A 27,514-nucleotide genomic window follows, 5' to 3' on the forward strand; every position below is an offset into this window, starting at 1 on the left:
AACCCAGGTGTGTCACCTCTTGCAGATCCATGCCATCTTGAAGGTTCAAGAATCCATAGGCTAGTTGGAACAGAGGAGTAGATGCTGAAGGAAAGAATAATTATTGCTGGACTCCAAAATATGAGGAGAGAAGTTTGTATAACACAGAACATTAAAAGATTGCAGCAACTTCTTGACAGTTTCATTGTGGTTTGTTTTATATACCACTGCATGCTTCATGTAGATGAATTCCTATTTATCAGAGGTGAGAAGCAGAACATGGCCTTCTGTGACTCTTCAACTTGCTCTTATCAGACTGTATCTGACAATTGAAACAACAGGAAGTTTTACTGGAAGCTTTTGATAGCTGGGGTTAAACAGAAAGCAGTGAGTAATTCAGAAATGTCGTAAGACCAAGCGTTGAACTTGCCCCCACCACAATGTGGTAAGCTCCAAAATAAAAATACGACAGGTATATATCTAAGGCAAACCACAGGGTTTGGGGTTTTCTCCTGCTCTATTCTCTGAAAAGTGTCCCTTGTCTCATATGGTATACTGTGTTCCAGCTTATATAGTCCAGGTATACAGCTAAGCCTTTCTGCAGAAAGAGGGAATGATGGAACATAATGTAGCCATTGTTTCATACCAGCAAGGTGTCACTAATATATTTCTATGAACAGTTAAAATACAAATGAATCCTTATCAGGTGCTCTTTGCTGTTTGTTTACATTAGGACCCTGACTTTTAGCGTTTAGGTTATTCTGGATAGATTCACTAGTCCTGAGTCATTCATTTATCAGTTCAACAAATCTTTATTGGATGCTGTGTACTGTGCCAAGCACTCAGGGCTGTGGGAACCTGCTAATCATAGTTCCTGATATGCATCTTATAGAGAAGTTATTGCTTTTAACCTGAAGTTCCTTTCTAAAGCAGGCTTTCTCAACCAGTTCCATAAGAAAAATTCAGCTGTGCAGAAAATAATTTGTGAGTACTTTCTCAGTTCTTCCAAGGATGTATTTGCAGTTCTTTAAATGGCTTTGTTGCCTACCCATGTAGTTTTTTCCTTCTGCCTTTCCATTTCATTTCATTCTGATAAACCATCCCTCTGTCCCAAACATACATGTGTATAAAACAGACACTTTGCTCACACTGTTATCATGAGGAAGGCGAAGTTGAAAACTTCTACTTATCTTTTTGTAATATTATTCAGGTATTCATATTATGCAAGTTAATAATGAGCTCCATTGACTTATATTAAAGTTTTAAAGTATTTCAGGCTGCATATTTTATACTCTAACACAGACTTTACCTTCATTCTCTTTTCCTCTCATTCCTGCATATTCTCAACCTTTCCTCTTCTAGTTTAACTCCTCAATTTATAGTGATTTGGGATAGGAGCAAGAGACTTCCCCACAGAAGAAGCATCTGTCTGTGTGGAATGACATTGCGCAGGATTGAAATGTTTGGCTTTCTCAGTGTGCTACATCTTGTCTCCATCAGTGTGTTGTTATGTCTGGGACCCTCAGAATCCTTATTTATTCTGTGAATGAAAGAAAATATTTCAATTCTGTGTTCTACTTTTCCATCTTATGTGAAAAAGAGCAAATAGTTTAATTTTTCTTTATATTTTTCTATGAATTTCTCCCAGCTCATCTGCTTAAGCTTAATGGATGTATTTGCAAGAGAAAATGTAGAAAGGTAGAAACATTGATCATTTCTAAATAAATTCTCAAGTACTTACTGTCCAGTGGGCCCAGGGGTTTATCAGTGAGTGTAAAAATTGTAAAATGGAGAAGTGGAGAGTTGTCACTGAGTATCCAGAGGGGTTTAAGCTATTCTTTATTGAAAAATGTCCCACTTTGTTCTCAAATTTCATTAAAAGAAGTAAAACAATGTTAATCATTTATTGGAAGTAGTCACCATATTTTTATCAAAACTATTTAAGAACTCTGCTCAACTAAGTATCAAATATAACATACTTCAATATATTAGGTAGAGGAACTTTACAACAGGAAATGATGAAAAGAGGTGTATCTCTAAGATCTCAAATACCTTGATTTCTATGTTAGATTTAGACATATTTTTGTTGTTCAGAATAAGTGAAAATAATACTGCCAATGTGTGCTCAAGACATTTTGTGTGTGTGTGTGCATTTTAATTAAACACAGGAATAAACACACTTGTTAGGAAATTAAACACTTTACCTGAAGGTTTTTAGATAAATTTATTCCAAATTAAATCCTTTAACTGTGTCAATTTCAATCAAATTCCATTACTTAAAATGCAATTATTTAAGCCTGGTTAGGGTCATTCGCTCCATGCAGATGTCTTCATCTCCTTGCTGCTTCTCTCTCAATACCCGCTCATCTCCTGTGCACAGAATCCTCCACTGTACTCCTGTTCTATCAGAACTGGCTAGCTGTGTCAAACACACATCTCTCTGAGATATTCAGGTCACTTAGACCTCCGACAAAATGATAAAATGATACTATGAAGAGCTTCCTATGGCTTTTCAATATAAGCACAAAATTCCATATTTCAGATTCAATTTAGAGAAATGATAAGTGAGGAGGGCCTTGTATTGACTTGCCTGGACATCAGGAAACTTGTATTTAATACTTTTCTAGGACTTACCAGATGGGAAACTTTTGAAAGTTAGTTTCCCAGAAGAGAGGTTTAGTGGAGAGTGGAGTCGGAATCAGTAGGAACACATGAAGTGGGATGGGATAGTGCAGAGAAAAAAGATTACAATGAAGTCTCAGCAAAAACCTCAGCCAATCCCATGGGGACACTCTGGAACTGGGAACACCATACCGATTAGTTCTAATTTTGATAAGGGGAAACCAGGTCTCTATACTCCTGGATGAATCACTTGTTGAATGCATGCTGCCCTTGGAAGGGGGAAATCACATTAGGCAAGTTGGGTCTCTTCTGTTAAGGCTAATCTTTGGAGAGGACTCATCTTGCAGTGTCAGAAACTGGAGAAACAAGTGCCTCAATCCCGAAAAATAATCTAGGCAGTTCACCGTAGTTTACCCCTCAAACCGCCAAGTATACCTGGTTCATATAAATTGTGGGGAAACCTCCTTTGAGATTCTGGTCAATGCCTCTGTCATTGCAGTGGATCCTGAGGGCCCAACTAAAACTCATCTTTTCCTTCCTCTACTATTAATTCTAGGTTTCACTCATCCTTGTCTTGCATCTCTACTGGTATAGATGGATTAATTGCTAAGAACCCAGACTCTACTCCCTGCAAGGTCTGAAACCCAGAGAGCCAGGTGAATTGGTTGGGTGACAAATGCAGTCATTCCTGCACTCACTGCGTAACAGCAGCCCTTGATGATTCGGATCAAATACTCCTGCAGAATAATGACTTCTTTCCTTGTCTGCTGTTGTCTTGAAACCTGGAGGACGAAGTGACCAGGGAGCAGCTCTGCTTGAATTTTAATAAAGCTCTTCCTATAGAGCTCAGATTTGAAGGGACAAAAAGCACAAATTCTCTAAAGAAATTTCTGGGAGGGATAGTAAGTGAGTTGGGCCTATTGTGACTTTAAGTCACTTTTACTGTTACTGCAACTGTTTGATATTTCAATTACCACATCTGTAAAAATAAAGTCCTTGGTTTGGATGATCAGTCTTTAATATTCTTTCCATTACTGATAAAGTATGATTTTTCCATATGATCTAAGATCATACATATTTCAGAAACTTTGAATATATGTTCAAGTAAGTATCAAAAAGACTAAAAAATTTACTATTTGTGGTGAATATCCTCTTGAAATGAAGCCCATTTTGAGGGATTGGATAATTCTGACTTCACTATAATAATAAAAGACTAAGATAAGATAAATGCCAATGATATTGTTTTTATTCCTTCAGTTATAACCTGAAAGACTAAACAAGCTACAACTGTTAGAATTATTATGGTTCTAGACTTCCAGGAAGTTCATGGGAATGCAAAACTTCCTGGTTTCCCATTTCATTGCTGATGTTAATTTTTATTGTAATTTTGTTAAATTAGGTCACATTATTTCTTTGGGCATCTGTCTCCCCATTTATGAAACAAGAGGCCACAGTCAAGTAAATATCTATCCATTTCTTCCCAAATCATATATTACACAATCCTCTGATTGACTTATGAACTATTTTTTCCTTAGGTGATACTATAACTTAGTGTTCTGAAGCCCAATATACCTTAAGTTACATTAAATAATATTATTGGTGCTTATGCTTTTCAAAGTAGGTAATAGAAACATGAAGTTTACAATGGAACAATATAATATTTAAAAACTCAAACCAGCATGAAAAACCAAGAAACGCAAAATTTACCCTCTTGTTGAATAGCATTGTTAAATTAGTAAATTGCAAATACTACAGGATTGTTATTCACTCCTTCCCTATAGAAAAGACACCCACTCTTAACTTAGAAAAATGTGACATTATTCTCATGGTTCTCAACCCTGTGTGCCATATACACAAATGAAACAGAGCTGATTATTTTTAAATACTCACTTTGATCTTTTAAAGTACAGATTTTACTCTGAGGTTTACAATGTCCCAGCCATCAGTTGGAAATCACAAAGAAGGCTATTATATAATGTCTATGAGAAGACTTTATTTGCTACCCTGTATCAGTTGCCGTGTTTTCAGCTATGTCTGTGGTAAATTAGCAATGCCTATGATCATTTTCAATAAGAGATTTGAATATGCCATTATAAATAGAGCAATACAAGTTTTAAGATATATAAGACAGGCATGTATTAAATATACATATTCATTTGCATATATATATATATCTTACATACACATTTTTTTTTTAACTTAGTAATGTTTTCCTGTAATTACATGTGACAATGGTAGGATCTTGGGCTGGTATCGGGAGGACCTTGATTAGTTCATACTTTGTTACCTGTCAGTTATTCTATGTAGCCTTGGGTATTTTCTATTTTCTGAATACCTCCAGGGTTCAAATATTCTCTTTCTAAAATAAGGGGATTGATAGTGGTTATGGGCCCCTTTAAGAGTCTGATGAAATCTATACTCTCCCCAGAAAAATTATGAATACACTTTGCATTAAATTTTGTATGCCTTTGTAAAAGGTCATTGACTTCCTTAAGTATATTCATGGACTTGAGGGTAAGAATGACCGGACAGAACAAATTTTGAACTTTACATTTCTATATGATAGAATTTCTAAAATCATCTAAGATCATGCATAATTACTAAGTTCTTTATGCTAATTTGGACTTTCCATTTTGTCCCTTCAGACTTATCTCAGGTTTGTCTTTTCCTGACTCCAAAGCTATGGGTTGGGCTTCTTAAGAACAATTCTGTAGCTGAACTACAGTGCACAGATTGCCAAGAGAAAATCATGGGTGAGTCTAGCACATCTCTGGACCATCTGAAGAAAACAGAGCACTGATCCAAGTTCATAAAGAAACCAGAAAACCTGAGTTGACAGCCACTCACATGAAACAGATGTGGGGATTTTACTTAACCACAACCTTGCTCTTGGCTAATAGTGTGATAGATTTTCTAAAATTGTTTGTAAAAGCCCATGTAGCTTTCAAACAAGTTGGATTTTCAAAGCCTAGATGGTCAAATTCTAGGGCATAGTACAGGTCATGCCGCATTTACAGTTGAGGGGCATGTCATGGGATCATAATTCAAATATTCATTGTTGAAGTGAAAAAATTATAAAGGAGGTAGGCAGGATAAAGAAGGATCTAGAAATTTTGCCTTATGAGGTGTGGTCACAAGGACCATGGATGTTTCATCAGGGAAGAAGAGTCTAGGTTATCTTAAATATTCCATGAGTGTGACATGGAAAGTGGAGCCATCTTACTTTGGGTAACTCTAGAATTCAGAACTAAGACAGTGGCTAAACTTAATTCAGTGAGGTGGGGCTTTCTAACAACACATACTGTGCATATATGAGACACATTCCTTTGTACAGGGGTGGAGGGCAACTTCAAGAGATGAAATACAGGCTGCTTGACTCCCTTTCCAGGGAGATTGTGGAAGGTGGGAAGAGAAGAACAGTTGTTGGTGAGAGAAAGACCTCAATGAAATCTAAAAGAAATTTCTTTTATCTATGTAATTCTATAACTAGATTTTTTTGGGTGAGGAAGGTGGCTTGGGAGAGGTGGTTACTAGGAAGAAAATACCATCTTTTCTGAAGCTATAAAGGACATGAAAGAGGCCACCTGCTAGGTCACTGATTCCAGAATGTAAGCATCAGTCTGGCAGTTGAGATAAAGATGAGGAACAGGAGGTTCCTCACTCACTGTAATGACTGGCAGATACCTACTAAAATATTTGCTCTATTGAAATGAAAGGAGCTATTGTAAGTATAGCTTGGCCGTATACCGAGACTGCATTAAGTGGAAATAAATAAAAATAGTAGCAATATTGCCATACATACAATGTATATTTCATTAATATTCAAAACAGCCCTATAGGGGAAGCCATAAAGACATCCTCATCTTCATTTCACAGAAAGAAAACAGAGGTTAGATAGGGTAACACATCAAGTACTAGTGGAGCAGGAACTTGAACTCAACAGTTTGAGTTCATAGGTCATGCAGTTAACAATTACACCATATGCTGCCTCAAAGTTCTTGAAATAGGTCCACAGTCTTATTGACTCTTTCTCAGGTTCATAAATCATATGCTGTATGTTCACATTTATTTTCAGTATAAGATTATTTATAGAAGTCCTTGAACAAATATTGATTTAACACTCCTATAGGCCAGCCACTAATGTAGGTGCTAGGGATATAGCAATGAACAAAACAGACATAGACCTCAGGGTTCCACTTATATTCTAGTGGAGAATAACAGTTTATAAACAAAATGGACTTCTTACAGTCTGTTAGACAGCAATAAATACTATAAAGGGAAATGAATGATAGCAGGAAAGGGGATAGGAAATACTGGGAAAGCAGCTTCAAAAGTCTAAAAGTCCCATTGAAAGGTGATATTTGAGAGGTGGCAGGTCCTCCTTTGATACAGGACAATTACAATTTCCCACCAGCTCCTCATGGAAATGTGTGGAGAGTCTTGGAGAAACCCCTAAGAGTAGTACAAGTTGCTACTTTAACCCATAATACGTGCTTACATGGGTCTGGAGATAATGGATAATATAGAATGTGAAAATAAAAATGAGAAGTTCAATGTTCAATTCTCAAATTGTTCATGAGTCCTGAAGGCCAAGGCCCTCAGCTGTTCCATCCATCCAGGTGAACTAAGTGTGGGAAGAAGAAGCCATCTGCTTCTGGCTAGTATAGCTAGGAAGAAGTGACCATTTCAGAACAGTCAGTCAGTAGCTCCCTGGGAAACAGCAAATATCTCTTGAACTAACTGCATGCATTCTTGTAAAGTCTGTAGTGCACTTGCCAACAAAGAGATCTAACAGGCTGTCCCGTGTTTTGCTTGGACTAATGACTCCATTAGTCATTTTTGCTGGTGGGTCTGGCAGTGTGAGTTTTGTGGGAGAACTCTAAAGATTTGATGAGTCCAGTGCTTTTTTGTTCCCTTTCTTTATACATATGTGACTTTAGGCCAGAAAATTTATTTCTTGCCCTTAGGTATATTTTTGTCAAGACTGCTGAAGAAAAGGCATAGGAACCATGGCACAGTAAGATCTATTGCCTAGATTGACAAAGTCTGAGCTCCTTAGGGGGAAGAATTAAGGCTTATTCATATTTGTATCCAACCCAGTTGAATAAATGTGATTCTTCTACATGGTTATTTTAGGAATAATGTACACACAGAAAAGATATCAAGCCTCTAAAACCCAAAGTATAAAATTCAGCAACTATAACTGATTTTAAAATAAGCAAGCAAGTCTAATATGCTAGATTTTCTTTCATTTAATTTGAGAGCAGAATAAAAATAAATAACCAAGCAGAAAGAAATAAAAGTTACTTCTTCAAAAACAGACTTATAGACAGAAGAAATAAACTAGTGGTTACCAGAGTAGGGAGAGGAGAGTGTGGAGGAGAATTGGGAAAGGGGAAACTCCCAGTTATAAAATAAACAAGTCATGGAGATGAATAGAGAATTAAGTCAATACTATTGTAATAACTTTGCATGGTGACAATTGGTAACGAGATTTATTATGGGGATTACCACTTCATAATATATAAAAATACCTAATCAATATGGATGCACACCTGAAACTAATAGATATTGATTATACTTCTATTACAAAAAACTTCATTCTTTGTGTCTTTGATTCTTAGTATTCATTTTCTCCTTAAAAATTTTTTTTTTCCTTTACAGAATGTGCAAGAAGATTAGTAGAAAATGATGTTTAGGGAGGAAATTAACACCTTCAAACCCAAACCACAAAATGTACCATGGGCTTTTCAAATAAGTGATGCTCAGCTCTCTTAGTAAGCTACTTGCCTTCATATTTTGAGTTTTTCTCTTCTTAATGTGCAAAAGCTGGTACATATTGGGAAGAAAAACACAAAGTCTCACTTCTGTTTTGGTTTTTTAAATGGAATTTAAGAATGGAATGTAAAATTAAAGAGCAGCAAGTGGTCATTTTGTCTGTCCTGGTTCCTCTGAAACTTTCCATAATTTAGTTTTTCCAAGCACTGAACAGAGACAGGTCTGACACTCCAGAGGAGAATGTTACTTGCATAGGAGTGACACTGAAATACCCAGCTAACAATTCTCTGGGTGCTTTGGCATTTTAAGTAGAATCTGGCAGCAATTCACCTATTTCTGCATCAAAAATGTCCATGTTTTGAGAAAAAGTGGTTTTTCTTAAATGTCATATTTCTTTCTGCCTTTGAAAGACCGAAAATCTTCACCATTACAGATAATAAAATTACTTTATGACATTTCCCCCTTCTTATATAAATAGCCACTCTTCTTACTCTTGACTAGTCCTAAATGTCTTTTCCATGTCTGATTATTTCTAGTTTAGGGCTAAGGTAGGAATATAGTAGAAAAAATTATTTTATTTTATTCACTGCAAAATAAAGTTTCTGATGGAAGAAGTCTAAATAAAAAAGAAAGAAAGAAGCCCATGTTGTCAGTTACCATGCAATACTACTTCTCACACTGTTTAACATGGGAAATTTGTCAGTTGGAAAAACAGAGGCCGCTCTGCATATTTCAGGCATTAAAGAATTTAAGACAGAAATTAGGTGCTTGTAGAACTATTCAAAGGGCAGGAGGTGAGGTACCTCTAAACCTCAGGTTTGCAGCTTTTAGAAAGTAAGGAAATTTAAGAGATTGTAAGAAATTGCTGACAATGATCACAGCTGCCTCCAGCACCAAAATGGGTAGTTTTCAGGGGAAGTAAGTAGATAGAGGCTGCTAAAATCTCATGTCTGCTGAAGGTCATGGGCCTTCTACTCTAGTTTCCAGAGGACCAAAAATAGGGCATATGCTTCCTTTTCTTTTACTCTCCTAAATTTCACATGACTTCTTATGTCTAAAGTGGAAACTGCTGGCAGGGATTCTGGAAATATAATTCCTGGAAAGGTTTCTGAGTCTTCTTGTTCAGTTGAGAGCATAGAAGGGAGAAAATAAGGTGAAATTATCCACAGATAAACTGCCATTGGGAAAAAAGAGTGTGCTGGAAGGTGGGGAATAACAAGATAGTCCAAGACAAAATTCTAGACTGATAAACTGATTGTTTGCACATATTCAAAAACTAAATGTGAATTATCTTAAGCCCCTTAGTTTCAGCAGAAACCAAATCATGCCAAACAAACCTTACTTCCTTTATTTGTAGGGCACTAAAACTGACAAATAAGAAGATGGGCTTGCCAGTATATCTCTTGATTTGGAGGAAGGATTTTAAAATTCTAACATGCTATCTTTGTGCACAAGTATGAACTGCTTGATATTACTGTTAGGGAATTCATAAGTGATTAACCACTTCTCTTAAAAAAACGTCATTAGTGGGTTAACATCAGTCTGTCTAGAGGAAGTTCTGAAGTAGTGATCCATAAGTCTCAGAATCTAGCTCTGTCTTGGTTAAATGTCTTCACACATAATCCTAGAAACTTTTTAAAATTATATGGGTTGGAATGCATTCCATAACCAGTCAATGGGATGCCGTATACTATGCTATGTACGATTAAACATCATGTTCAAAAATAAACAAAACATTGATTTGCATGATTTATTCTTCTTGAATAATAAAAGTGCTCCTGTTACAGCATAAGTTTTTCTTGAGCCAGTGCATAACTCCCTGTCACTTCTCCTGGTTGTATAGTCAAGCCCTACTTCTGGGCTAGGCATGAAAGGATGGTGAGACAAAAACTGAATATATGCATTTGTAGTTATGTAAGTGAGTTCCTTCTCTTTTTCTGCTTCTCATTTATGTTGTATAGTTAAATACTAATGCACAGGGTCATCTTGGACTTGGACTGAGGGAGGAGAGGAGCTGGGAAGTGCACATATTCAACTTCCTATCAAACAGTTGTCTCACAATGACTTCAAAATACATCCAGAATTATACTCATGATCTTGTGCCACTCACTTGCCTAAGCCAGAAAATTGCATCATCCTTGAATTCTGCCCTCACTCACTATATCCAAGTCAATTATCAATTCCTTTCCATTTTTCCTCCTAAGCACTTCCCAAATCTTCTTTTATCCCATCTTCTTCTTTTACCACCTTATTCTAGGTCATGATCTTTGTTCAACTGCTGTAATTCAACTGCCTCCTATTTTGGGTTTACAGTTTCTCTTCCTCTATCAGTGTCCATGTTTTTTTCTCTGAATGGCACTGCCAAAGTGCATACCAGATCATGTCTCTCTCTTTAATATCTGTCAATGATTCCAATTGTCCTTAGGATAAAATAAAACTAGATGCCAGTAACACCCTCCTACCCACCCATTTGTGACAACTAAAAATATCTCCAGACTTTACCAAATGTTCCTTGAGAGGTGGAGGGTGGGGAAAAAACAGTTTGAGAACCACAGAGGATGTGTATTTGTGTAGGAATATTAATTGAGCGATTCCCATTTGTATTAAGAGGTGGTTTATTAGGTTTAGGGTGGCAGGTTTTGTTTTTGTTCTAAGATTTTAAACATCTATATATCCTTTCTATCCTAAAACAACTGTATCTTTCTAGCATTTTTCCACTGTCACTGACTTTAGTGATGAACACAATCCACCGAACTAAAGCATCACAAAACACTCTTAGTTGTGTGGTTTGGGGTACTCTTTCTTGGTACTCTGTGTCACTCAGGATGCCTTGTAACAAATAAAAGTCACAGGGATGAATCTGCAAATCCAGGAAGAGCAAAAGAAATGCCAGCCCAGCACCACATATGCCTCTGTTTTCACGTGTCTCCTCTACTCCTGCCTTTTTCCTCCTGACTAAACACATTAAAGATTTTTAAAAATTGTTTTTCACCTCTCCTATTTTAACTGCCAGTAGCTACTACGCAAAAGGTTTTCACAAGCTTCTCTGAAGGAGTTCAACAATGTGCTAAAAGAGTCAGGATCAACTTTTTATTGTCTTTGTAATACTAGTTCACTATGCATCCAGTCTTGGGATGAATGCGTCATTGGTTTTATCTCATACAATCCTCACAAAAGCTGTACGAAGTCAGTAGCTTTAATTTTCCCAGAGAAATGTGGTAGGTCAAGTGGCTTGCTCAAGATCAGACAGGTAATAAATAACAAAGTTGCATCTAAAACAAGGGTCCACCAACTTTTTCTGTAAAGGGCAGGTAGTAAAATATTTTTAGTTTTGTAGGCTATATTGTTTCTGTCTCAGCTACCCAATTCTGTTGTTGTATTGTGAGAGCAGACATATTAACTACATAAACAAATGTAGCTGTGCTCTAATAAAAGTTTAATAAAAGCAGGCATTGGGCTTAATTTGGTCTGCGTGCTATCATTTGCCGACTCTCAGTCTAGAATAGATTTATTCTCTCTTATGCTATGTTGGTTTTAAAGATGAAATATACTAAAACATGCATCTCTAAATTTTTCTGTAGCAATGTTATCAAGATGAATATTACTAGAAAATGCTATGCAAAGAAAGGTATGCTCTTTAAACCAAGTGTGCATTGCAGCCTGAGTGTGTTAGGTAGTACTTCCCCTCTTAACATGAATGGCAATGGTCAAACCTGCAGACCAACTAAGAGGATAGTATGAGAGAAATTGCTGTAAATCTTTTCCGTTTGCATTCTGGTCACAAAGTAATGTATTCTCTAACCAAGTATACCATTTCATCTGTACTCTGTTATTGGAGAGATCAGACACGATTGTTTATATACCTTTCAACATTCAACAGTTGTCTACCTCTCAGTTGACAACCTGGGTTAGAACAGAGAGTAGAACAGAGAGTACGATAATTCTTGCTGAGCTACAGCTATATGAAATTCTTACATAATTCAGTGTGTTTCTGTTATCATTAACATAGTTGGAAAAATATTTGTCTCCATGTTTTGAGATATCATACTTTGTAAATTTTGACAAACACCAGGACATTTGGTGGGAGATTTCTTTTCTGTCAGCCTTGTAAACAGTTCGTTGAAATTTAATATGCCTGAAAAAGTGGTACACAAAATTCATGTAGTCACCACCAAACCTGTTCCTTTCCTACTCTGTTCTTCTTTCCATTGCTTTCTACTTCATAAAAATAGGGGTGTACTGGTCTCTCCAGTATAGAGTATACTGAACTCTAAAACAGCTTTAGAGTTCCTGACTTTCCAATGAACATAAAATGGAAGACTCAAAAAGAGAGCAATATTTAAATCCAGAACATGCTGACTTGTTTTAGGCTTTGGGCATGTGAACTATGATGATAGTTGGGGTTGTGTATAAAAAGCAGAGACTGTCATATGATTGTGCGGTTGGGCACAAAGACAGTGTCAGAGGGAGGTGGGGGTGGAATTCTGCAGCTTGTGCTCCACGACCAACATCTCATGCCCTAGTATGCAAATGCTTTTTCCTGCCGGGAGGGCATCATTTTTCCAGTGTGTCTTTCCTTTACCATTGCATCGCTCCAGTGGGGAGATACATGCTCACACTGGTCTTGGTTAGAATTACTGTACTTATTATCCCTTTGCTAAGTTATTGCCATTGTGCCTTTATAATTTCTTACGGTTAAACCTGGTTCTACTCCTCCATAGCCTCCTTCCACTGGAATCTTTATGATTTGGTATTTTTAATGGAATTGAAGAAAACTGCTATTAGCCAAATAGGAATAGGGATAAGTACATTGAGTTGAATGCTCTCTCCAGCTCATGTCTGTAAGACTTATGTAGAACCTTTTAAATACGTGGAAATCTCTTGATATTTTATTGAACCCAGTTCACACATCAGGAAATGGCTTTCTGATATAAATTCCTCCTAGCTTTTACAAAATTTAGAGAATATAACCATGAGGACGTTTGGGACTTGCTTGTGAAAAAGACTCAAGTTTGTTTGGTTTTGAGAAATCCTCTGAAATATGCATACCGTTAAAGACATGAAAAATAATGCTGAAAATAACATGAGGAGGGGAATCCTCATGAGGTTTCTGATACTTCCTGCCCTGGTCAGGCCATAAATAACATAAAAGTGTCATGCCTTTGGTATTTGAGCACTTCCTTGTTCAGTCTTAAAGATAACTTGAAGTGCAGAAGTGCAAGAAAGTGCAGAATTTCCATAATAAGCATGAGCTGGAGTTGTGATTTGAGATTTGTGTAAACTTTAGGCTTGGCCATTAACACTAAAATTTTACATGTGGTTCCACTGAGAGCTTCTCTAGGTTTACTTAGTTACTCTGTCATCTAAGTAAATGGAAATTTAAATAATTTAACTGAAACTAGTAATTCATGTACTTAAAGTTTCACTAGCGCTCTCAAAGTGTATGGCAGTATTGATTTTTTTCTGATATCATTAATATATAATTACTTGAACAACATTATTGTTACTAGATTCCCCCTATTATCAAGTCTCCCCCACATACCCCATTACAGTCACTGTCCATCAGCATAGTAAGATGCTATAGAACCATTACTTGTCTTCTCTGTATATACTGCCTTCCTCATGTCCCCACCCCACTACATTATGTGTGCTAATCGTAATGCTCCATTTCCCCTCTTATCCCTCCCTTCCCACCCATCCTCCCCAGTCTCTTTCCCTTTGGTAACTGTTAGTCCATTCTTGGGTTCTGTGAGTCTGCTGCTGTTTTGTTCCTTCAGTTTTTCTTTGTTGTTATACTCCTCAGATGAGTGAAATCATTTGATACTTGTCTTTCTCCACCTGGCTTATTTCACTGAGCATGTTGTTACAAATGGTTTTGTTTTCTTCTTATGGCTGAATAATATTCCACTGTGTATATGTACCACATCTTCTTTATCCATTCATCTACTGATGGACACTTAGGTTGCTTCCATTTCTTGGTTATTGTAAGTATTGATTATTTTTGTAAGAGTATTTAACAAGTGGTGTAGCACAAGGGTATTATTGGTGATTTCCTCAAGAAATACTCAGCAAGATGCACCTACATATTCTTAAGAAGCAAAACAAAATACTAATCTGTTGCAAATCTAAGAAAATAACAAAGAAAGACCTGTTAAAATTTATTGGTTGGTTGTTTCATGCATGAGTCTAAGTTGACTAATTTCCAGCTTTGATAAAATTTTAATATTAGCCCCAGTTCCTGAGACTGGGACAGAGTACAGGTCTTTGTGCCTTAATAAACACTTTGCTTAGAGCCGAATTACAATGTGAGTCTATAATTAGAGGCTGAAATGACCCAACAGATAAGGTCTTCATTAGTGATGAAGAAATATCTGCTGAATTAATGTCAAAATGTATGTATGTGTTTATCTCTGTGTCTGGTTAGTTTAATAAGTATTGCTGAACTTGTACAAAAGACTGATACCTTTGCAAAGTAAATGCTACCATAAAGCTTTCACCTCTAGGCCAATCCTTTTTCTTATCAGGGACTCCCTCCTTCCTCCTGTGTTTCTATTGTAAGTTTAAAGTCTTATTCAAGGGTACCTTTTGCAATTCTGCTCAAGGCATCTGCATATAAGGCTTTACATCACTAATATTAGGGACACTTGACTCTAGAAAGCATGGAAGGCTAATAGTGACTTTGGTGTTTGAACTAGAAAATAAAGAATCTGAAGGTCGTCCCCATCTCCTGTTAAAGAGATTATACAGGCCATCTCCAGTTGGCCCTATCCCTGGGAACTCAAAAGTTGAAGTTAAATATTTGCATGCCTTCCAAAATTGCTTCTGTTGATTTTAGATACATTCCCTAATGCCTTACAAAATTATTTGTAAAATATTATTTTATAAAAGAAAATCAGCCAAAATATTATTATAAATAGCCAACAGACTCTTCGCCTATATGTTATAATTGATGAGAGACTTCATTCCCATCCCATAGCTATAAAGATAGGCAGACAGAAAGAGGCTAATTTGCAAGCTCTGAATGAATGCAAATGCTCATTCAGAAAAGAAAATCAAGAGGAAGTCATATCTGATGGCACGTAATTCCTCAGATTTGATGTCTTTTTATTTTTTAAATGTTTTTTTCAAGGGAAGTAAACAGTTTATTTAGTAGTAGCTTACCTCAGAATAGGTCCCTAAAGTTTTTAGCTTGTTTGTTTCCCCAATTCACTTAAGTTCAGTCAGCACCTTATTATTACTCAAGTTGTCAGGCAGCTGTTTCTGCGGTAGTCTCTCCCTGCACACTAGGTGAAACTTCAACCTGGATGGGGGAGGGTTCTTGATGCTGATCTAGAAGGAATTCTTGAACCAGTTGGACAAGTGTAGGTAAGGAAGGAATTCATTAAAGTGAGAGTAGTAGTGAATGGCAGCAGCCATGCAGGAAGCAGAGAACAAGGAAGAACAGAGGGAGGGAAAAGTAACTCATTGAACTCCGGCTCAACATAGGGCAGATCTCTTGTCAACTCCTGAAGCCAGAGTCACCTGGCATCCAGTGTCTGCTTGAATCTGCAAGGCATGGGGACTAAGCCTCTACCACTCTAGGTTTTGGGGGAGCCACAGAGCACTGGATGGAGTGAGATTATGTTCTAAGAACTTCCCAAAGGCAAAGAAAGGAGATTTTCAGGCAGGTTACTAAAGAGCATGATTGCACACCTGCAGTCCTGTCCAGATCATCTGGATGATGGGAACTGGTAAGCCCAAATCAGAGATCTCAGTAGCCCTTCTGTATTTGTCTGAAGTAGAACCGAGAGAGTGAAAACTTGTGCTTAAGACTAGAAAATTGAATGAAATAGCAAATTAACAAAGACTTACTACTGAAAGAGCACAGAGACAAAACACAGTAAGTTGAGCAGTGAGAAGTCTTTATTCAAGGGAAAGAACATGGTCAAAGAGGCAGGCAACCTCAAAGAGGAGGCACACTTAAAGGCTTAGGATTTGTGTCTTTTAAGGTCTTCAAGAATGGGGCAAAGAGTGGGGTTGGGGAGGCATGGGCTTGATATGTGGTCTCATGATGTCTATCTCTGGTGAGAGACATATCATCATACATGTCAGTCCTCTAGATATTCTGTAAGATAAAGTTAACACAAAGAATTTCTTGGTCCTGTTCTTCTGTAAGATAATGGTTACTCTCAAGTACTGGAAACATGTCACTTAGGACTGCTTTCCCTGCTTTAAGATAGGGTCAGTTGCTGGCTAATTATAAAAAAATGTGAGGAATCTTACCTCCTACTTCCCTGATTTTTAAAATGGAATCTTAGCCTTAAGGTGCAGCCACTCCTGTTTTTACTATACTATATATATCTTGGCATTTTCATCATAGGTGGGAAAAATAAACCATGATGTTTGTCCCATGTTCCTGCTCTATCTCAAAACTATATTCTCATCCGCCATCCATCTTATTAACCTTACCTTTCCAGAACTAAGTTATCCTGTGTGAAGAAACACATACATCTGTAATGCAAATGATAATTGCTCAGGACTGTCAAAATAGAGTTTTAACCTAAAATTATGTAAGATAAAACAGCTTAGATGGAAACAAGCACCCTAAGATGTTCAAAATTACTGATACAGTCTTTTGATGATCAGTAGTTTAAAAAAAAATAGCTTCTACCTCAGCTCATTCCAAATGTCAAGTAATAATTATTTAAGAATATACCTGAATTCTGGCACAAAGGGAGAAACAGTATTTCCAGTAGTATTAGAAAGGGTCATTCAGTGCTTTAGTTATTGACCCTGCTGTATGTAGTCACAGTGTATGCTCAAGTTCTTACACAACTGCAACTTCTCAAAAAAAAATGTAGCTTTCTGATATCCATCATGATGAAGGAATAACAAGTAAAAATGAAAATGAGAATATAAATAACATTTATTTCTAAGGGTACATTTTTTGTATGTGACTAAATTCACAGAGAGTTTTTGTTTTTAAACTCTTATCCCAGTATGTTTTTCTAAATTTACTGTGTGAAAATATAACGTAGTAATAATTTTAGAAGTTTGACCACTTTAGCTCCTTACTTCACAGTCTGTCTCAGGCAGATTATGGAGCTAACTCTGTATAAGTCTTTCACACTTTATCCTGATTTTCTCCTTGAGGGACTTTGTAATAGTTGGTCAGGGTTAGTATAAGAGGTTCCTCCTACCTTTAATTATTTGTGCCACTGATCAGTTTTGGTACCATAAATTCCTACCAGGTAATCAGGGTCATAATAGAGTAATAATTTTAGAATAAAATAAGTTACTTCTACTTGAGTCACTTCTTTGGGTTTAGATTATAAAAAGGCATTGCTGAAATACACATATCTTACCAGGGATTTAAGCTTAAAATAGAGATTTTAAGCCATTATGAAGATGATTTAGATAGTTTTATGATTGTTATCATGAAAAACAGAAAGGAGGAACTACAGAGACTAAAATAAAGTTCAGTACATTTTGTCAAGGGATGGAAATAGGGAAGGAGAAGGGAAAAACCACATCATGGAGTAAGGCTCTTTTTGGTTTGTCTGAGAAAGACCTGGAAGCCTGGACATCCAGAGGGTAACACTGAAAAGCTGAGAGACAAGGGAAATGCTGAAGTCAGCCTACCTAACAATGGAACTTTTTGTAGAGCTAGCAGAGCCTAGAAGACGGGAAACTGTCTCCCTACAGTTAGCTAATATGGCTGTGTTAATGGAGAAAACTTGGTTTATTACTGTGATAATTAACAGTGAAAATGTCTATATTATCTAGCCTATTAGAATTTATAAGGTAGCCTCAAAATACTCTGCATTGAGGTTAGCAATGACTCTGGAAGGCTATTATACCCCTTACTGGGAGATAAAATGGGGAATAAAGAAAGTTTAACTATCTGTTATACTTTTTATAGCTAAGAAAACTAGGACTTCTGATTTTAAAGTGTTCTTACATATTAAATTTTAGATAATTGATAAAGAAATAAGGAAAGAAGGAAAAATACAGACTTTCACTACAGGAAGGACACTAATATTAATATATTAGTTGTTGCCTTCCTGTCCTTTAATGTTTTTAAGATAAAGTTAAATTTGTATTTTGTATACAGTTTTCATTTTGATTTCTCATGTGTTATTATAACATGTTCTTTTTCCCATGTAACAACAAATCTTTCATATGTAAGTTTTTTGTTGTAATCACCTCCTTTTACCCTATTGGTGAGAGAGAGATTCCCACTCTTGGGTTATGGGGGTGGGTGAACATACAACACCCAACACTGGACAGATGAGATTGATAGCAGTTTATTAGTCACATAAACTCACAGCCTGAAGAAGGAGGATGTTGCACAATGTGGGGCTGCATGAGGTTTCCCTAGAGATTAGAATGAACAACCAGGAACTGTGGGAAACAGACTTTGTAGTATCAAGAGGGTGAGGTGCCCCTGGTTTCTGTAGGAGGATGTCATTGGTTTGTTTGAATAACTGTGAGCTGGCAGGGAACTGAAACCTGTTACTCAGGGATAAGCAGGAACTGCATCTACTTCTCTCAGAAAGAGGGTTATTTGACTAGGACACCTATCCGTGGGGGACAAAATGGGGAGGAGAATTTGTTAGGCCATTCAAGGCCCTTTTGCTTTTACCATATGGATTTGGTCACATGTCAAGGCAGCACATAATATCTGAGACAATGTTAGGCTTCATACCTCATTTTAGGACAACATAATATTTTGTCATATAAACTGAATTTTCACAAGATGTTTGTAACATAAATGATACCTTGATTCCTATCTTTGTACAAAATAGTTTACATAGTTTTAATATAACAATATTTTCATATTTAAGAATAAGGCACAAGGGCGATATACTAAGTCAGAGGATATGAATAGTTTGGTTACTTGATACATATTCCCAAATTTCATTGAAACAAAACTTCTGACTCTAAGTTAAAAATGTTCTACTATACACATTGCTTCTGTCAATGATTGACAATGAAGGAATCTCAAAAGACCTGTATTATTATTAAATCACTGTCCATGAAGTTTAGGTAACAGCTTACTTTGTGATCTTCTTGGAATATAAGTGCCTTTATCTACCAAGTTGGGGTTGACATAGTAAAAGCTAAGGCCAAATTCTATTCACCAATAATAAGATTTTAGTAAAGCACTAGTGAAATTATTAAAAGAAAAAAGTAGTAAGTTTTAGTCAAATGTCACATAGAATATTTGCAAAATCTCTCTTTTTTAAAACAATGTTACTTATCTTAAACAAATCCCTTTGTTAATATTAAAAACCAATACTTTTTAATTTTAATTTATGGGCTCCTGGAATTGTACATATTGAACTTTGAAAGGGAAGAACAAGTATGTTCCAAAACTCCAAAATGTGCTTAGACATGCTATATTTTAATATATATTTAAATGTTACTTAAAAAATGAATACTGTATATGTAAAATACAATTTACACTTACGCTTAAGCGCACTAATAGTAAAGAAAATATATCAAAATAGCTATAAAAATTGCTAATCATGAGGCAGCTCAGAATAAACAAAACAAAGATTGAAAATATATAAAATGGCATTAATTTAATGCAGTGAGAAAGTTAAATTAAATCCTTATGACTATACAAAATCATTTGCTTTTATTTAGTTTCAATTATGGAAATATGTAGAGTCTGAAGAAAAGGAAGTACATACATTAAAAATAGCATTAGACTACTCCCAATGGAACTGAGGAATATTTACATGATGGTATTTCAATAATAATCATCATGGCAATACAATTTGTTTCCCATTCATTTCTTTAAGACTAAGTTAAATCCAAATTTATACTCATAAATAGAGTACATTAATTGGATTAAAGATGGCAGTGTGAGAGGAGAGACAGAGGCTTCCTCCTAAAACAGTATACAATTAGAAAATGTAGTTGGCACAACTATTCCTGAGAGAGCAACAGGAAAGAGGACGGCATCAGAATGCACACACCTGGAGAAAAGAGCAGACCTCACGGAAGGGTAAAGTACCAAAGCTGTGGCCAGGCGGGACCCAAGCCCTTCCCCCACCCCAGCTCACTGGCGGGATGAAGAGAAACGGAGCAGGGAGGGAGTGGAAGGCCTGGGACTGCTGAATAACTAGTTCTGGAGATCTGCTCTGGGAGCACAAACCTACTTTTCATGGTGCTTTCATGATACTCAAATTATTACTGGGTTGGAAAGCTAATACTGGCAGAATTCCTGGAGAGACTGAGATTCCAGCTGCTTGTGGAAAGAAGGGATCCATATCCAGCTGCTCTGGGACAAGAGCTTAAACCTCTGTGCTCTGCCCACTGGTTGAGGCAGTGGAGCAGTAGCCGGGAAGCAGGGAACAGCTCTTTCCTCCCCCTAGGCACCAATACTGCTCCCTATGACCCCTGACATTGCTTCAGGGGCTGAGAAGCTCTAGAGTAGAGCTTCTGGACACTAAAGGGTGCCATATACAAATATGAAATGCCAAAGGAACCTGGTCCAGAGTAAAATTAATATAACTCTGGAAAAGGTTTAAGTGATATGGACCTGATGACTTCCTGAAAGGGAGTTCAAAATAAAAATCATCAACATGCTAATGGAGGTACGGAAAGATATCCAAGAACTCAGGAATGAATTCAGGTCGGAGGTCCAATCACTGAAGAGCATGATGGAGGGTATTAAAAGCAGGTTGGATACAGTGGAGGAGATGATAAATGAAATAGAAACTAGAGAAGAGGAATAAAAGAAGCTGAGGCACAGAGAGAAAAAAGGATCTCTAAGAATGAAAGACTATTGAGAGAACTGTGTGACCAATCCAAATGGAACAATATTCGCATTATAGGGATACCAGGAGAAGAAGAGAAAGAGAAAGGGATAGAAAGTGTCTTTGAGGAGGTAGTTGCTGAAAACTTCCCCAGTCTGGGGAAGGAGATAGTCTCTGAGGCATGGAGATCCACAGATCTCCCAACACAAGGAACCCAAGGAGGACAACACCAAGACATATAGTAATAAAATTGGCAAAGATCAAGGATAAGGACAGACTATTAAAAGCAGCCAGAGAGAGAAATAAGATCACATACAAAGGAAAGCCCATCAGTCTAACATCAGACTTCTAATCAGAAACCTTACAGGCCAGAAGGGAGTGGCATGATGTCTTTAATGCAATGAAGCAGAAGGGCCTGGAACCAAGATTACTTTATCCAGCAAGATTATCATATAAATTTGAAGGAGGGATTAAAGAATTTCCAGATAAGCAAAAGCTGAGAGAATTTACCTCCCACAAACCATCTCTACAGTCTATTTTGGAGGGACTTCTATAGATGGAAGTGTTCCTAAGGTTTAATAACTGTCACCAGAGGAAATAAAACCACAGTAAAGAAAGTAGAACAGCTAATTACTAAGCAAATACAAAATTAAACTAATTATCCCCAAAGTCAATCAAGGGATAGGCAAAGAATACAGAATATGATACCTAATACATAAAGAATGGAGGAGGAAGAAGAAGGAGGAGAAAAAGAAAAGAACCTTTAGACTGTTTGTAACAGCATATTAAGTGAGTTAACTTAGACTCTTAGATAGTAAGAAAATTAACTTGAACCTTTGGTAACCACAAATCTAAAGCCTGCAATGACAATAAGTGCATACCTATTGATAATCACGCTAAATGTAAATGGACTGAATGCATCAATCAAAAGACAGAGAGTTGCTGAATGGATAAAAAAACAAGACCCATCTATATGCTGCCTATAAGGGACTCACTTGAAACCCAAAGATGTACACAGACTAAAAGTGAAGGGATGGAAAAAGATATTTCATGCAACTAAGAGAGAAAAAAGCAGGAGTTGCAGAACTTGTATCAGACAAAATAGACTTCAAAACAAAGAAAGTAACAAGAGACAAAAAAGGACATTACATAGTGATAAAGGGGTCAATCCAACAAGAAGATATAACCATTATAAATATCTATGCTCCAAACACAAGAGCACCCACATATGTGAAACAAATACTAACAGAATTAAGAGGGGAAATAGAATAATGCATTCATTCTAGGAGACTTCAACACTCCACTCACACTGAAGGACAGATTGACCAGATAGAAGATAGGTAAGGAGACAGAGACACTGAACAACCCAATAGAACAGACGGACCTAACAGACATCTGCAGAACTCTACACCCAAAAGCAACAGAATACACATTCTTCTCAAGTGCACATGGAACATTTTCAAGAATAGATCATATAATAGGCCACAAAAAGAGCCTCAGTAAATTCAAAAAGATTGAAATTGTACCAACCAGTTTCTCAGACCACAAAGGTATGAAACTAGAAATAAATTATGCAAAGAAAATGAAAAAGCCCACAAACACAGGGAGGCTTCACAACATGCTCCTAAATAACCAGTGGATCAATGACCAAATAAAAAACTGAGATCAAGCAATATATGATGACAAATAACAACAATAATTCAACACCACAAAATCTGTGGGAAGCAGCCAAGGCTGTGCTAAGAGGAAACTATATTGCAATACAGGCCTACCTCAAGAAAGAAGAACAATCCCATATAAGCAGTCTAAACTCAAAATTAATGAAACTAGAAAAAAGAACAACAAATGAGGCCCAAAGTCAGTAGAAAGAGGGACATAATAAAGATTAGAGCAGAAATAAATAAAATTGAGAAGAATGGAAAGAATCAATGAAAGCAAGAGCTGTTTCTTCGAGAAAATAAACAAAATAGATAAACCCATAGCCAGACTTACCCCGAAAAAAAGAGAGTCTACATACATAAACATAATTAGAAAGGAGAAAGGAAAATTCGCAGTGGACACCATAGCAACACAAAGAATTATTAGAGAACACTATGAAAAATTATATGCTAACAAACTGGATAACCTAGAAGAAATGGACAACTTTCTAGAAAATTACAACCTTCCAAGGCCGACCAAGGAAGAAACAGAACTTCTGAACAACCAATTACCAGCAATGAAATTGAACTGGTAATCAAAAACCTACCAAAGCACAAAATTCCTGGACCAATGGTTTCACCGCTGAATTTTATGAAACATTTAGTGAAGACCTACTACCCATTCTCCTTAAAGTTTTCCAAAAAATAGCAGAGGATGGAATACTTCCAAACTCATTCTATGAGGCCAGCATCACTCTAATAATAAAACTAGGCAAAGACACCATAAAAAAAGAAATTTACAGACCAAGATCCCTGATGAACATAGATGCAAAAATACTCAACAAAATATTAGCAAACCGAATTCAAAAATACAGCAAAAAGATCATCTATCATGATCAAGTTGGATTTATGCCAGGCATGCAAGGATGGTACAACATTTGAAAATCCATCAATATCATCCACCACATTAACAAAAAGGACAAAAACCACAGAATAATCTCCATAGATGCTGAAAAAGCATTTGACAAAATTCAACATCAATTCATGATAAAAACTCTCAACAAAATGGGTATAAAGGGCAAGTACCTCAACATAATAAAGGCCATATATGCAAACCCATAGCCAACATTATACTTAACAGTGAGAAGCTGAAAGCTTTTCTTTTAAGATTGGGGACAAGGCAAGGATGCCCACTCTCCCCACTTCTATTCAACACAGTACTGGAGGTCCTAGCCACGGCAATCAGACAACACAAAGAAATAAAAGGCATCCAGATTGGTAAGGAAGAAGTTAAACTTCCTGTTTGTGATGACATGGTATTGTACATAAAAAACCCTAAAGACTCTACTCCAAAACTAGTAGATATAATATCTGAATTCAGCAAACTTGTAGTATACAAAATTAATACACAGAAATCTGTGGCATTCCTATATACTAACGATGAACTAGCAGAGAGAGAAATCAGAAAAACAATTCCCTTCACAATTGCATCAAAAAGAATAAAATACCTAGGAATAAACCTAACCAAGGAAGTGAAAGACCCCCTACTCTGAAAACTACAAGACACTCAAGAGAAATTAAAGAAGATACCAGTAAGTGGAAACACATCCTGTGCTCATGGATAGGAAGAATTCATATTGTCAAAATGGCCATCCTGCCTAAAGCAATCTATAGATTCAATGTAATTCCTATCAAAATACCAACAGCATTCTTCAACAAACTAGAGTAAATCATCCTAAAAGTCATATGGAACCACAAAAGACCTCAAATAGCCATAGCAATTCTGAGAAGGTAGAATAAAGCAGGGGGAATTGAGCCCCCCAACTTCAAGCTCTACTACAAAGCCACAGTAATCAAGACAATTTGGTACTGGCACAAGAACAGACCCATAGTCCAATGGAACAGACTAGGGAGCCATAATATAAACCCAACCATATTTGGTCAATTAATACATGATAAAGGAGCCATACAATGGGGAAATGACAGCCTCTTCAACAGCTGGTGTTGGCAAAACTGGACAGCTACATGCAAGAGAATGAAACTGGATTATTGTTTAACCCCATACACAGAATTAAACTCGAAATGGATTAAAGACTTGAATGTAAGTCATGAAACCATAAAACTCTTAGAAGACAACATAGGCAAACATCTCCTGAATATAAGCATGAGCAACTTCTTCCTGAACGCATCTCCTTGAGAAAGGGGAACAAAAGCAAAAATAAACTCATGGGATTACATCAAACTAAAAAGTTTTTGTATGGCAAAGGACATCAACAAAATAAAAAGGCATCCTACAGTATGGGAGAATATATTTGTAAATGACCTATCCGACAAGGGCTTAACATCCAAAATATATAAAGAACTTACACACCTCAGCATCCAAAAAGCAAATAACCCGATTAACAAATGGGCAGAGGATATAAAGAGATGGTTCTCCAAAGAAGAAATTCAGATGTCCAAGAGACACATGAAAAGATGCTCTACATCACTAATCATCAGGGAAATGCAAATTAAAACCACAATGAGATATCACCTCACACCAGTAAAGATGGCCAGCATCGAAGAGACTAAAAACAACAAATGTTGGCAAGGATGCGGAGAAAGGGGAACCCTCCTACACTGCTGGTGGGAATGTAAGCTAGTTCAACCATTGTGGAAAGCAATGTGGAGGTTCTCAAAAAACTAAAAATAGAAATACCATTTGATCCTGGAATCCCGCTGCTTGGAATATACCCAAAGAATGCAACGTCTCAGATTCAAAAAGACATATGCACCCCTATGTTCATTGCTGCACTTTTTACAATAGCCAAGATATGGAAACAACCTAAGTGTCCATCTGTAGATGAATGGATAAAGAAGATGTGGTTCATATATACAATGGAATACTATTCAGCCATATGAAAGACACAAATCCTACCATTTGCAACAACATGGATGGAGCTGGAGGACATTATGCTCAGTGAAATAAGCCAGGCGGAGAAAGACAAATGCCAAATCATTTCCCTCATTTGTGGAGTATAACAATGAGGCAAAACTAAAGGAACAAAATGGTGGCAGACTCAGAGACTCCAAGAATGAACTAGTGGTTACCAAAGAGGAGAGGTGTGGGAAGACGGGTGGGGAGGGAGGGAGAAGGGGACTGAGGGGTATTATGTTTAGTACACATGGTGTGGGGGATCATGGGGAGAACAGTGTATCACAGAGAAGAGACATAGTGGATCTCTGCAACTTGCTGTACTGATGGACAATGACTGCATTGGGGTATGGGTGGGGACTTGATAATACGGGTAAATGTAGTAACCACAGTGTTTTTTCATGTGAAACCTTCATAAGAGTGTATATGAATCATATCTTAATAAAAAAATTTTTTAAAAGTAAATACAGTATATTTAGTAAAAATTCTTAATTGTGGAATATTTAAATTGAATGCACCTTGATTACTTTAAAATAGTGAGTCTTTAGATATTGCTGGATTTTAAAAAACTTTGATCTGTGAGATAAATAAAATACACATATGTATGCAGGTTTACACACACACACACACACACACACACACAAATAAGGGACTTGTAGCAACAAATTTAAAAGTTCCAGAATTCATACTGTTTTCCCAGAAATGAAACTTCAGGCCCTTAGGCCACATCTTATGGATTCAGAATTGGATGTAAGAGGAAACTTTGAAATTTAATATACTAGATTATCCAATAATGAACAGTTAAAACAGTAAAACAGAAGGTCTGTTATCTGGAATATTTGGGATTGTGTTTTTCTGGGTTTGTTTCATTTTTGGCTACGGAAATGTTAAATCTGGGGTCTCTAGTACTCATCTGGAAAATTCAAATGTACTAAATATTTTATTCCCACATTATGTTTGAAAAATGGCTTTCCCTCTCTATTACAAATATGTTAAATATATATTTAATATAGATTTCAATATAATTGTGTAATATATAGAACATTTTATAATATATGCTATAAAAATCAAAGTTCCATGTTATGGCATTCATTCCAAGTTTTATATTAAATGAGAATCATGTATCCTATGATATGCATTGTGTCTCTCCTAAATTCATATGTTGAATTCTTAATGCCCAATGTGACTGTATTTAGTTAAAGGGCCTTTATGGATGTAATGAAGGTTAAATGAGGTGATAGTATTTTATCTGATAGGATTAGTGTTTTTACGGGACAGTGAAAAAATATATTTCTGTTATTTAAACCAACCAGTTAATGGTATTTTATTATGGCAGTGTGGGCTAAGAAAATGAGTACTGATTCCCAGTATCACAGACTGAACTCAGTGGGGTTCAGATTAGATTATTTTTAATCATTTTGACTGACACACAATTTTTTTTACATTCTTTATAAACATGATTTCTCCTGTTAATGTCTAAGAAAATGCATGCTGATTAGAAGTATTATAGGTTCTGATTTCAGGGGGGTTCAGATTAATTAGGTTATTCTTTTAATCATTATGAATGATACACAAAAGTTTTCATAGTCTTTTATAAATACAATTTGTCCCGATAATGTCTTCTTGAGGTCTTGTGATAATACCTCACTCCCAAGAAAGATCTAGTTTATAGAAGTTTATTTGTTTGCTACTCATATCCCTGCCTGAGTTATAACTATAAGGCGTTGATTATTATAGAATACGTCTGAAGATATGTCTTACTAAAACTCATTAAAGGTTGACTAAATTTAAATACAGCTGAATGGTTCCATAACAAGTGTTTATATAATCCTGTC

General features: G+C 36.4%; 1 long non-coding RNA gene across 10 annotated transcripts in view; it reads left to right on the forward strand.

Annotated features, from left to right (window-relative positions):
- The window catches only part of LOC108400789 (uncharacterized), a 292,621-nt gene that overhangs the window by 57,705 nt on the left and 207,402 nt on the right, over positions 1 to 27,514 (forward strand). For 4 of the 10 annotated variants that reach the window (XR_012131197.1, XR_012131206.1, XR_012131208.1 and 1 more), the window contains one exon: positions 1 to 25,868. The exons of 2 other annotated variants lie outside the window; for them this stretch is intronic. This is a non-coding gene — a long non-coding RNA (uncharacterized lncRNA). Of the gene's footprint in view, positions 25,869 to 27,514 lie in introns of those variants that run through there. 4 more of the 10 variants (XR_012131205.1, XR_012131213.1, XR_012131212.1 and 1 more) reach the window with 1 other exon arrangement.

This window comes from Manis javanica, chromosome 1 (genome assembly GCF_040802235.1).
Source record: "Manis javanica isolate MJ-LG chromosome 1, MJ_LKY, whole genome shotgun sequence".
Lineage (NCBI taxonomy): Eukaryota > Metazoa > Chordata > Mammalia > Pholidota > Manidae > Manis > Manis javanica.